Below are 11732 nucleotides of genomic sequence, written 5' to 3'. Positions count from 1 at the left end.
GCCATGAGGGGGCAGAGCCTGGACCCACGTGGGCATGCGCTCAATTTCCCACAGTTAGAAGCTTTCAAAAGAAACAGACGACAAGAGATGTTCGCAGAAAGGGTAGCCGAGCCAAAAGAGGCGGGGCCTTCCTTGATCTTCTCTTTTATTTGGAGAAGGGGAAAGGGGAGGACTGGGGGCGGACCCGGGGTGACCGGCCAATCAGACACTGCTAAAGAGTTTGAGTTACATTTGGTTTTGCCCGAGCTTAGACCAAAGGGGTTCACAGCACATGGCAGAGGCAAGTGTCTTTGGGAGGGGAAGCTCAGAACAGGCAGCAAAAGGCATGTCTAGGTTTTTATTCTCACCACCTCATGTCACTGCCAGGGGTGGAAGTACAGGACTCTCACGTCCCAGAGGAAGGTGGGCGTGACTTGCAGGCCAGGAAAAGCAGGGGCCCAGAGAGTCCATCATTCTGTGTCTTGAGGTCATGCCATGTTGAGTCAGTTGGTGAGCATTCTTTGCATGTAAATCATCCTCTTCTTGTATAATTTTGTTATTAATATTGTTGCTGTTACTGCTCATTTTCTTATCTCACTGCTGTTTCCAGTAAATAGTTCCTATCTCAACCCGTAATCTCTGCTTTTTTCTTTCTCAGTGAAGAGGCTGGTTTTTGTCATGGTCATAGAGAAAAGTGGTGGAGTTTCTAGCACTATTTAATTCCATACCACCCACATCATGGCAGGGGTGTGGGTTCAGCAACAGGCAGCTGGAGCTGGAAGTGGAAGGGTCACCATCTTTTACTGGGCTTGGGCTCAGGGGTCAGCCTGGTGGAGCTAGCCCCTCTCTGCCACCAGCGGTGCCTTTCCCCTTTCTCTGAGCTGAAGTTTTTCTGGTTTGGTTCTGTAGGTTAGAGCTGGTGAACCTGAGATGCTGCTCTGAGAAAAGGAAAAAAAAAAGAAAAAAGGGAGAGAGCAGTGGCCACGTGGAGTGGAGCCCAGCTGAGCTATGTGGACCCCAAGCTGCAGCCACAATAACTGCAGCTGGAGCTGCAGCCATAGCCCAAGCTGCAGCCAGAGCATTCCAGTCCTGCTCCCACAAGGTCAGGCCCAGGAAAAGAGTCCCCAGCCTGTTTCAGAACTCTCTCAGGTCCCACCGGCTTTTGTCTTGTCCCTGTTTTTCTGTTGTTTTTCAGGCTGGTTAACTGGAAAGTTAACCATGCTGGGCACTGTCTTTGCAAAGTGTCTTTCTTTATTTGGTGGGTAAAATACTCTCTCTTTTATATACTCTTTTATTAATGTTGTTGTGGTTATTACCATTTTTCAATAAATAGTGATTATATCTTGTAGCCTCTCCTAGTGTTTTCTCCATTATTAGAAGGAAGCAGGTTAAAGAATTTAATTTTCACACTGTATTTTAAACCAGAACATTTTTTGTGCTGTTCCTAAACCATGACATCCTGGCTTTGCAAAAGTAGTAAGTTACTGAGCTTCTGTCCCAGGAGCTGTCCTTCTTTCTCAGAGAACTCCTTGTGGCTGAGGTTCAGCTCCTTCCTTTGGTAATTGCCCTACAGAGAGACAAGTGTGTAGAGGGAATGTGATCTTCCAGCCAGCTGCAGCCAGATGCCATACGAAGGCTCCCAAGTGAGGATGAAAAAGAGGGATATCAGACACACTGAAATTTTCAGTGCATGGGACATCAGCAGCCCAGAGATTGTGGCACTGTGTGTCCTCAAACAGGCATAGAACATCACAGTGATTATCTTCCTGAAACAGCAAAAGCATTAGGACTTTGTGTTACGCAAACTTCTCTCATACAGCTCATGTCTTGCCTGCAACACATCCTGCAATTCTGTTCTTGTCTCTGTTCCACTCTCACCATTGTCCCTTGACCAAGAGCTCTTGCTTCAGGGCAGCTTCTGAAAGTACCAAATGATTAAGAGGCTTTGAGACAGGAACTATCCAGAGAAGTCAAGCCTCTCCAGTAAAAATATTTACTGGAGAATTGCAAACTTGTATGAAGTTGTGTTCTCTTACACAGTTCTGAAGGTTTGTTTCTCAGCCAGACACACACAGCTGTCCTGAAAAAATGTTGGTGTAGTTCATACAGCACTGTGTCCTCTCAGCCTCTCATATTTCTGAACTAAGCTCTTAGCAGAATTATGCCAGGAAATCATGTGGGCATTGCCAAGTGAAGTCATGCCAAGTGAGGGCTGCAAATGACCTTGGATTTCAGGTAACTCACTATTAATGCCTCAGCAAAGTATGGTGCAGTCTCTTCTCCAAAGTTGTTTCCTGGGGAAGAAAAGTATGTTAACAATGCACTGATCTCTCTCTTGGTGCTGTGCTGGGGTCTGCACAAAGCTGTGCTTTTAGGTAGAACCTCTGGTCCATCACAGTCCATATCTGGCTGCAAGAAGTTGTGGTAGGTTGACCTTTGTTGTACACCAGGTGCTCACCAAGCCTGTCACTCCCCTCCTCAGCAGAACGGGGGAGAAAATAACATAGAAAAAGCCCTTTTGAGTCAAGAGAAAGTTTAATAAGGCAAAAGAAAAGGTCACACACTAGAGCAAAGGAAAAGAAAATATTTATTCTCTATTTCCCATTACCAGATGACGTCCAGCCACTTCCCAGAAAGTCAGGCTTCCGTACACGGTGTTGTATAGTGGTGTATACACATAGTGGTCCAGAAGACAAACATTGTAACAACAAATGTGCTGCCGCTTCCCATCATCCCTTCCCTCTACCCACAGCTTTTCTAGTAGCTTTTATTGCTGAGGAGATGTATGGTATGGAATATCCCTTTGGTCAGGTTGGATCAGCTGTCCTGGCTATGTTCCATCCCAAGATCTTGCCCACCACCAGCCTAATGGTGAGGGGGGTTATTGGAGAGACAGTGCTTGATGATTTGGGAGCCAAAACTTTCCTGTGTTTGTTAACACCTTTCTATCTACCAATACAAATCACAGCACTATGAGGGCTGCCATGGGGAAAATTAATTCCATCTCAGCCAGACCCAATAGGGAAGTTAGTAACTATTCTACTTTGCTCCATGGAGTGGAATTACCCAAAGATGTGGGAGATGCTCCAGAAATTAACTAAGTTTCTCTTGAGGGACTGGTTTTCAGACATGCTGGAAATTGAGCAGGCCAAATATTTAATCACATCACTTTAAGTCTAGATTTCCACTGTTACTCTGGGTTCCCATCAGAGACATAGCTGAGAGATTGATTTTGCTCATGGTCTGAGTAATATTTTCAGGGTGAGAGACTGAAATGAAACACGTTACTTATCTTCTACTGCCATCAGTGTTTGTGTGCATACAGCCCCCCAAGAGCTGAAAAACATTGAGGTAGGACACATTATCCAAAAGCAAACTGGCAATGGTTTCAGCTCCTGATATGTCTAGGTGCTCATTAGAGATGTTTTGGAAGAAAAGAAGGGAGTATAAGAAGGATGAGTCCAAAGAATGTACTGGTTTTACTGTCTTCTTAATGCCCAAGATACCAAGGGAATAATGCAAGATGAGCAATATGAGAAATGTTATCCAGACAGTAATTAATGTGTAGGTTATAGGTGTATTTAACCCTGTATCCTTCCTAACACAAATAAAGCCCTAGAGACATCAGTTTCACATAGATCTTTGTCTTCAGTGAACGAAGAGGCCTTTGGCCAAGAATCTTTTCTTTCAGATCCCATGGCCTATCAAAATGCTTTTTGTATATCCCAATTTCAAATTGAAGGAACATTTGCACCCGTTCATATCTGAACATTTTGCATTATTCCCTTAATCTGGTTAGAAAAGTTTCTCCATGTCATATTGGAGAATGGAATTTCCTGACCAAAACATGTTTTCTGTTGGCTAAGCATAAACTGGAATGACTTAGTTGTGGTAATTACTGTCACATCTGCTAATGAAGATAACAGTTCCAGTCACCAGACCGCCACTATATGCACACGTCTGCTTTTCAGAAGCTTGTACATTTTAAAAGTAGTGCAGCAGAAAATATCATGACTTTCAGAATGTGAATGTTTTTGCCTGGGAACAACAGTTATTTGGTTAAAATTGGTTTTCTTTCAGATGCTTGAACTTGATGAGCAATAATTTTGACTGCAAACAATGTCAGATTGTGTACTAGTTCTTGAAGGGATGATTCTCTCACATCTCTGCTATGCACATGGCTCCTTCTACCAAAATGCAGTTGTCTTCCAATTCTAATTGTGTAATGGTTGTGGTGGACTGGGAAGACAGAAAGGTAAACAGAGACATACAAAAAATTACTGCAAAATTAACAAGGAGGATAGTTTCCTTAGTTCAATGTTCAGACACTGGCTATTTCCTCCAAACTTCAGGAAGCATTGCAGGTCTTGAGCAGGCCAGTGATCAGGAGATGTGACAGAGCCATGGCAGTGGGAATTGGTATACAAAAGAGATGTTTTCCTGGACTGATTTTGACTGGATTGGACCTTCTGTTGCTTTGTGCCAGCCTGGAGACCCAGGTTCAGCTCTGAGCTTCAATTCAGGCATCTTGGGCCTGTCCATTGGTGAATGTAGCACCTTCCTGTGCAGAACCCAGAGTGGGATATGAGTCCCTTCAGTCCTATCTGTGGCCCTGTAGGGGTTAGAAGCACTGAGGGCTTGTGTCCCATGGAAGAGCATCAGTTGCTTTTGGGGGTAACTCCATGAAAGGACATCAGTTGCCACACAAAACTTTCATGTGCAGAGGATGAGAAACATTAGGGATGCTCAGAGTTCCTATGTTTTTTTCTACCACACTATACTCCTTGATGACTTTCAGGCCTGGGAGAGGCCTCAAATTCCTGTTATTCTTGAAAACGCTGCCCCCACTGTTACTGGCTACTCACCACCATAGCACTAACAATGTCTTTGATACCTTTATGTCCTAGATCATGGTGGTTCTGATTTATGTAAGGCTTGGCCAAATTTTGAATAAAGTGTGAGACAGTGTACTAGTTTGAAAGCAAACCATTGAAAGACTCAAAATCAGAACTACAATTTAATAGGAAAATTAAAAATAAATGCAGTAGTACAGAAGCACTGACAGTCAGAATACAACCTGACACCCTGTCTGGCAGGGTGGCAGTACCAGTCCGATTAGGTGGTGGCTGCAGTCCTCCTGAAGTGATAGATGTGGTTCTCTTGAAGGGGTGATCCTGTAGAAGGGTCTGGTCTTCCTCTAAGGCCCAGTAGTGGTTATGTAGCTCTTCTCTGGGAACCCAGTAGGTAAGGGCTGAGTGTGGTGTCCCAAACCTCAGATTATACCCAGGCAGGGAACCCTGGTTTCTCCCCAACCTGACACCCTGTTGGGCAGGGTGGTGGTCGAGTCCGATTCAATGGTGGCTGCAATCCTTCTGAATTGATAGATGTGGTTCTGTGAAGCGGTGATCATGTAGAAGGGTCTGGTGTTCCTCAAAAGATCCAGTGGTGGTTATGTAGCTTTTCTCCTCCAGGAATCCAGTAGGTAAGGGCTGACTGTGGTGTTCCAAACCTCAATTTATATCCAGGTAGGAATGCTTGGTTCCTCCCTCTGGGCAGAGCATCTCACAATGGGATGATGTAATTTTGAGTCATGCAGTGAGGGTGGATGGCCCATTAACAGAAGATACCCCCCAGAGGGAGTTATCAGGGATGTGTCATGGAAGAGATAAAGAACACTGCCCCACCTGGTTTTAACAGATGGTGATAGAATACATACTTTTGGTTACATCTTACATTGTAACCTGACAGACAGGCACCACTTCCATCAGCCTGTATGCTTCCAAGTATATGGGCTCTGTGCCCATAATGTCTGCTAAGGCCTTCTCAGGCTCTGCAGAGAAAAAGTATATTGATGAGTGGTGCATTAAGTATCCCCCCCTCCTCTATTAAGTAAATTAAGCTACTTAATAAAATTAAGTAACACTATGCAGCAACAGTACAGTTTTACTCCTTATGCATTATCATCCCCTGGTTCTCCCCATCCCTTTATCCCAGACTTCCAGGAGTAAATGTATCCTCCTTGCTTATCCATTTGACATCCAGTGACTTGCTGCAGCTTCTCACCAGTCTGCAATGTGATTGAACCTTTTTTGGTGTAATTGAGAACTTTTGACATCAGGCAAAAACTTGGTTTTTTGTTTTTTGTTTTTTTTATAATCTTAATTGAAGCATGCAGCTGATATTGCCAGCAGAGGTAGGGCAGCTCAGAACATTCTGGCTTACAACCAGCAGAAAGAATCCCAGCATTTTCATCTTGGCCATTGGGTGTTGTTGACACAGCTGCAGTGAGACATATCAGTGCAGCTGGAGGCTGTATTTCCACAAAAACCTGTCATTTGGAATTCCTTCATCAAACTCCATACTTAGAGCTCATATTTCTCCATGTTGTTATATGCATTCAGTGGTCTAACCTCAAGACAAATTCCCCTCTCAACAAAGCCATTTTCCAGTTCAGTCTGAAGCCTCTAACAAAATAGTCTTTGTTCTTGTGTTACTATGTTTTTTGATTTTCCTTCCTTTTATAACAAGTTAGAAAGTTCTCTTCCTAAATTACGGATAAATCCTACTGTTAAAAAAATGAGTGCAAGACTTGTTTAATCAGATGACTGACTTCACGAGGCAGAAAATAAGAGGAGAGCCACCAGAAAAGACTAGTACAGTTGTGGCAAACCCATGGTGTGCAGACCACAAGAGCTACGCAGTGTTTCACCAGGAGTGCACAAACAGGGCCACAGTCCCATCCCTGGTTTCAGCTAGCTGCTCCTCCTGCTCTATTAACAACTAGAGGAGACACTAAAGAACAAAGAAATAGTTCTGGTGCGTAGAAAGCAGTTGAAGAAAGATGTTTGACATCAAAGGGAGAGCTCTTAAAGGGAAATTCATATCCCCCTCCCCCACCTTTATCAATAGCCAGATTACATGTGGCTGTCAGAATTCTGGCAGGAATCATGTCCTTGGTCTCCTTTTTGGTTACATACCAGTCGGTAAGTACAGCTCTGACTGTAAGGAAAGGCTAGTGAGGGCAGATGGTCAGAAATCATTCCATTTCAACCCCTAGGTCAGTGTCAGGAGCTTGCGTTGCCTTCTCTGCTGAGGCATCAGCCAGTGACACAGACTCCTGAGACTCACCCATTTTGGACATAATTCTGGTGTGCCGTGAAACACATTCAGTTTGTCAATGCAAACCTAGCAGAGATGTGACTCCCTGGATGTGATGGATCTTCCATTCCTCTCACTGAAGGCCCTCTTCAACATGTTGTGGATGTACTCCTTCTACGTCCCTGCTTCCTGCCCTACAGTCCCTGCAACAGTGTATGCATATGGTGCTGGCCCCAGTGTGGGGATGAGCTCCCTCTGGGAGTGATGGACAAAGCTCTCCTCAAGTTCTTCAGGCCATGTGCAGAGAACTCACAGTTCTCCCACATTAGGTTCTTGTTCCCTCACAAGCTGCCTTTGTCCCCTTTCTCAATTTCTCAGCCCACCAGGCAAAGCAATTTTTTTATCTTCATCCCATTTCCCCACAAATGTGCAAGCCAAACCGATATCAGCTGCTCCTACCTCTCTTGAACTGACTCACAATTCCCCAGCCACGGGGGCTGACCTTGTGATCAGACTCTGGGAATGCTTTCCAGTATACTCTTCTTGCATGGCAGAAGAAAAAGCATTTGAATGCTACCATGTATTGGGACTGAGTGTAAGTAGACTTACTGGAAGTGATACAGCTTCTCTTGCCCACAATTCCTAGTTTATTTTATAAAGAAAGAGAATTTGGAAAATTTCCTTTTACGGGGACTAAATGCATTAAAAAATAATGAAGTGTTATTTTGCCAAAATAATTTCTGGCTAATAGCATAATACATTTTTTTTTTCTACTTTGAATCTTCCTTTTCATTCCCTGTCACTGCTTTTACTGCCTTCTTCCCTTACTCTCTATTTCCCTTTAGAGCTTCAGGCTATTAACCTGTAATTTTTTACCCTTCCTGGGTGTCACCTAGCATTGATGTGTGATGTGGAGCAGTTTTGCTGTTCATTCAGTTCTATGTGGGGGAAAGACTGGCCAGCTGGCACCCACATCACCACATTTCAACCAGTTCTGCAGCTGCATCTCCTTTATTAAGACCCTTTCCTTCTGCCAGATTTTATTTGTCAAATGATGGGTTTACTTGCATTATTCCAGTGTGAGAAAGACAAAAGGAAGGATAAAAATAGGTCTAAATCCCATGTAAAGAACTCATGAGATGCATCATGTGCCCAGTACATTAGTCAGTCCCACAGTATGTGGATTGAGCCTTCTGAGGTAGATTCAGAAGTGACTCCTGCACTTCATAAATTGCATTATGCACTACTTAAATACCGAAAAACAAGCATAGAGGAGTTGTCCCACATATGTCCATGCCGTACAGTAATTGCATTATTTAACAAATAATTGCATCTATAACAACAGAGGAAAATAAGAAATTAACTTGTAATGACTAAGTGACAGGCCAAAGGAGGTTTATAACTTTGAGAGAAACTGTTATGCTAAGCTAGGAAGTCAGGCCAAAGAGCTGTGAGCATCCCTGGCACCTGACTCTGCTGTGTACAAGCAGAACCTGAGAGCAGCAGGTTCAGAAAACCCTGCTGCTCTCATGCCCTGCCTATCCTTCTGGGCAATGAAGAGCTCAAACCGGATCTGGTCTCAAAAGATGCTGAGCTCTGACATCTCTTACAGGCATTAGGGGCAGCTGGGTGGAGTGTCCTGGAAGCTGGTACTGGCAAGTCCTCTAGTGATTCTTTTTTTTTTTCCAAGCTGCTCCCAGATGGCAGCTCCCATTTCTGGCCACTGGTACCCTGGATCCCTGTTCACCACCCTTCTTCTCCTTGCTGCCTGGCCTAGGAAGAGAAGCCTTCCCAGCTGGTGATCAGCCTGTTGCAGTCCCTCTTAGCTGCTGCTGATTTTTCTTTGGCCCTTTCTGACAATTTCTGGAGTGAATTTCCTAGTAAGTACACCCTGCACCTGCATCCTTCTCAGACTCATTCTGTGTGTCATCACCAGTGAGTCGCAGGTTCATTTGCTTTTTCTCTTCTGTAAATGAAGAGTTCACAGCCACCTCCTAGATCTGTAAGTTTCTCACACCTACACAATAAAGGAACAGCTGTTTGGAATCAATTAAAACATCTCCAGGAGGAATGGTGCCACTTGTAAGACCTGGGTTCTTCTGGTACTGCTTATAAACAGGAGAATCCTATGTCTTGCTTGCAGGGGCTGTCCTGGTGTTGTGAGAAAGTCCTGCAGAGCCTGTGGTTGCCCTGTGATACCACATCACCCTTATGTGATCTCACCTGCACTTTCTGACTCCTAAGGGTGGCCTTCAGCGCTGGAAACCCCATCGCTCTGGGATCCAGTCAGCTCGCAACAACTGAGAACAGCTGTCATTTTGGCTGTGGACCTCCCACCCACTCCCCCCAGCAGAGTCATGACAGGCTGCTGTTAAGAGTTCTTGTCTCCTTTAAGTTCATATTCCAGTTTGTACAATTTCATGATAAAATCAGACTGTGGCATTACAGTCTTAAATGACATGAGGACAAGAATGTATTCACCTTTGTAGTCTGGAACAGATTCAGACTTCCCTACTGCCAAATTCCCAGTATGTTCAGTAATAAAGTGTGGCTTGTAAACATGTCAGCACTTAATGGGGCCTTGAATCAAGTACTCAGTCATCCCACCAACTACTGTTGGTGCCAAAAGTTGTTCAGTGCTTATTATTTTACATCTTTTTTACTGAGGACTTTGTGACTTTTCCTAAGGTACTAAAACCAAAACTGTAACAGAAGAAGCTTTCTGATAAAGGTTGAGCAGAACTAATTCATACACTTAGAAATACTTCCATTTCCCCAAGAACAGGATAATTTTAGTGGCTTTATTCCCCTAGGTTCCACATAGGCCTCTCAAATAGTCCAGTCATTACAGAATGTGGAAGGGTTATATTTGGATAAAGAACAAAATGCCACAAAACCCAGGGAAAGGCTTGACCCTGAAGCAGATGACCATTGTCAGCTTTGATTTTATTGCCAAATTTGTAAATATTTTTCTAGTGTAGGCCAAACAACTGTGGCTACTTGGCCACAGTTGGTTGCTTGTTTGTAGCACCAGCTAACATTCCTCTCTGATTTCAGTCTGATTATTCTGATGTGGGTTGGCTCTGCAGATCTTTTCTTAGATCTTTCCTTTTAAGGAACAGGCTGGTTTTAAATGACCCAGTCATGAGCTCTTAATATTGCAGATCCTTCCTCTGGAGAACACCCTCCATTCTCTGACTAGAAACCAGTGATGGATTGCTTACTGCAACAGGAGACGGGTGATCACAGTCCAGTGCTTTGCCAGAGACATCTGTGGGATTTGAGACAAGTCCCTGCTTCTAAGGTCTGTGGTGTTTATTATAAACAGGGATTTGAAAAAGAGAGTGGTAGGATTATTATTTGTATACATTATAACATCATCTGAGATCCTAGCTGTGGACACTCATTGTGCTAATTACTGATGGCAGAATGGGTCTTAATGTCTTCACAAGTGACTTGATCTGAAAGAACCAATCAGGTTCTGGAAGAATGGCTGTGGGGATTTTAGGAGAAATGGGTGTTAACGTCTTAAAAATGGGTCTTAATGTCTTCATGAACATCAACCTGCATTTTTTGCAGGACCCAGATAATTTGAGCTTCTATTCTTTAGGACAATGTGTAATAGGCAGTTTGGGAAGTCTGTACCTTCCTAGTACCTCAGCTAACGGGGAATGGAAGAGGGCAACATGCGGCTAAGAGTTTAGGATAAAAGGAGGCTGCGTCCTCCAAAAACTTGAGAGAGAGCCTATGGGGGTATGGTATAGTGGACTCTCCCTTTACTTGAATAAAGTTGCAGGCTTCTCTGTCTCTTGTGGACACTGGCTTCTCTGGCTCTTGTGGACACAGCATGATTTTCTGCACACACCAAGTGTTTCATTTAATTATAACCCATAAGACAGCAGCTGGTGACCATCAAGAGGACTGCTTGGCAGCACTCATCAGTGCAAAAGGCAGGGATAACACGAATCTTGACTTCAGTGCAGGTACCCATTTTAGAGTTTGGAAGAAGGCTACTGAGATTACACGTTAGAAATGTGTATTTGGTGTAAAAAGCTGTAGCGTGCTCAGCTCAATCTGTTTGCCTTTAGATGTTGAAAACATTTGATTGTGAAGTAAACATTGACATTCTGGACTTCAACCAGGACTTTGCTTTTCATATGCAACTGTTTTCGACATGTGATGGGTCTCCACTTGCAGATGCCAGAGTACTCACAGCCAGGTGATGACTGATTTTGCAGACCTCTGATGACCTCTCAGCAGCACCGGGTGAGGGAACACTCCTGCTCTGCTGTCTCCCCCATCCCATCAGCACTGCCGCATAGAGGTTGTGCTTTGGAAAACCGTGGCTATCATCAGTGGTGTTCGAAAAGCCTGCGTAACATCTGGAGCAAATGCTGGCTTTCCAGGAGACAAAAAAAAAAAAAAAAAAAAAGGAAAAAAATCCTGTTTGGATTTCTGGAGAACAGGGGGTGAACATTTTTGTCGGAAACCACAAATTGCAGGGTGGTGGGGCCATAAAGCAACCGTCACTCAGCCCTGGGTCACAGCTTCTGACCCCCTCGGGCACAGCACAGCTGCCGGGCCCTTAAGCAGGCCTCGGGCCCGGGCCGCGCTCCTGCCCTACAGCGAGGCAGGCAGGCAGGCAGGCAGGCACG

General features: G+C 44.3%; 2 long non-coding RNA genes across 2 annotated transcripts; both read left to right on the top strand.

Annotated features, from left to right (window-relative positions):
• The first annotated feature begins 232 nt into the window (after window positions 1-232).
• Window positions 233-1327, top strand: LOC108448525. Its single transcript, XR_001864421.1, has 2 exons — window positions 233-489; window positions 889-1327. It is a non-coding gene; the product is annotated as an uncharacterized LOC108448525 (long non-coding RNA).
• An 8405-nt stretch (window positions 1328-9732) lies between these two features.
• Window positions 9733-11518, top strand: LOC108448524. The gene is made up of 2 exons (XR_001864420.1): window positions 9733-10381; window positions 11275-11518. It is a non-coding gene; the product is annotated as an uncharacterized LOC108448524 (long non-coding RNA).
• The last annotated feature ends 214 nt before the right edge of the window (window positions 11519-11732 follow it).

This window comes from Corvus brachyrhynchos, unplaced genomic scaffold (genome assembly GCF_000691975.1).
Source record: "Corvus brachyrhynchos isolate BGI_N302 unplaced genomic scaffold, ASM69197v1 scaffold115, whole genome shotgun sequence".
NCBI lineage: Eukaryota > Metazoa > Chordata > Aves > Passeriformes > Corvidae > Corvus > Corvus brachyrhynchos.
Note: the sequence above shows the minus strand (reverse complement) of the source record. Positions and strands in the feature narration are given on the sequence as shown.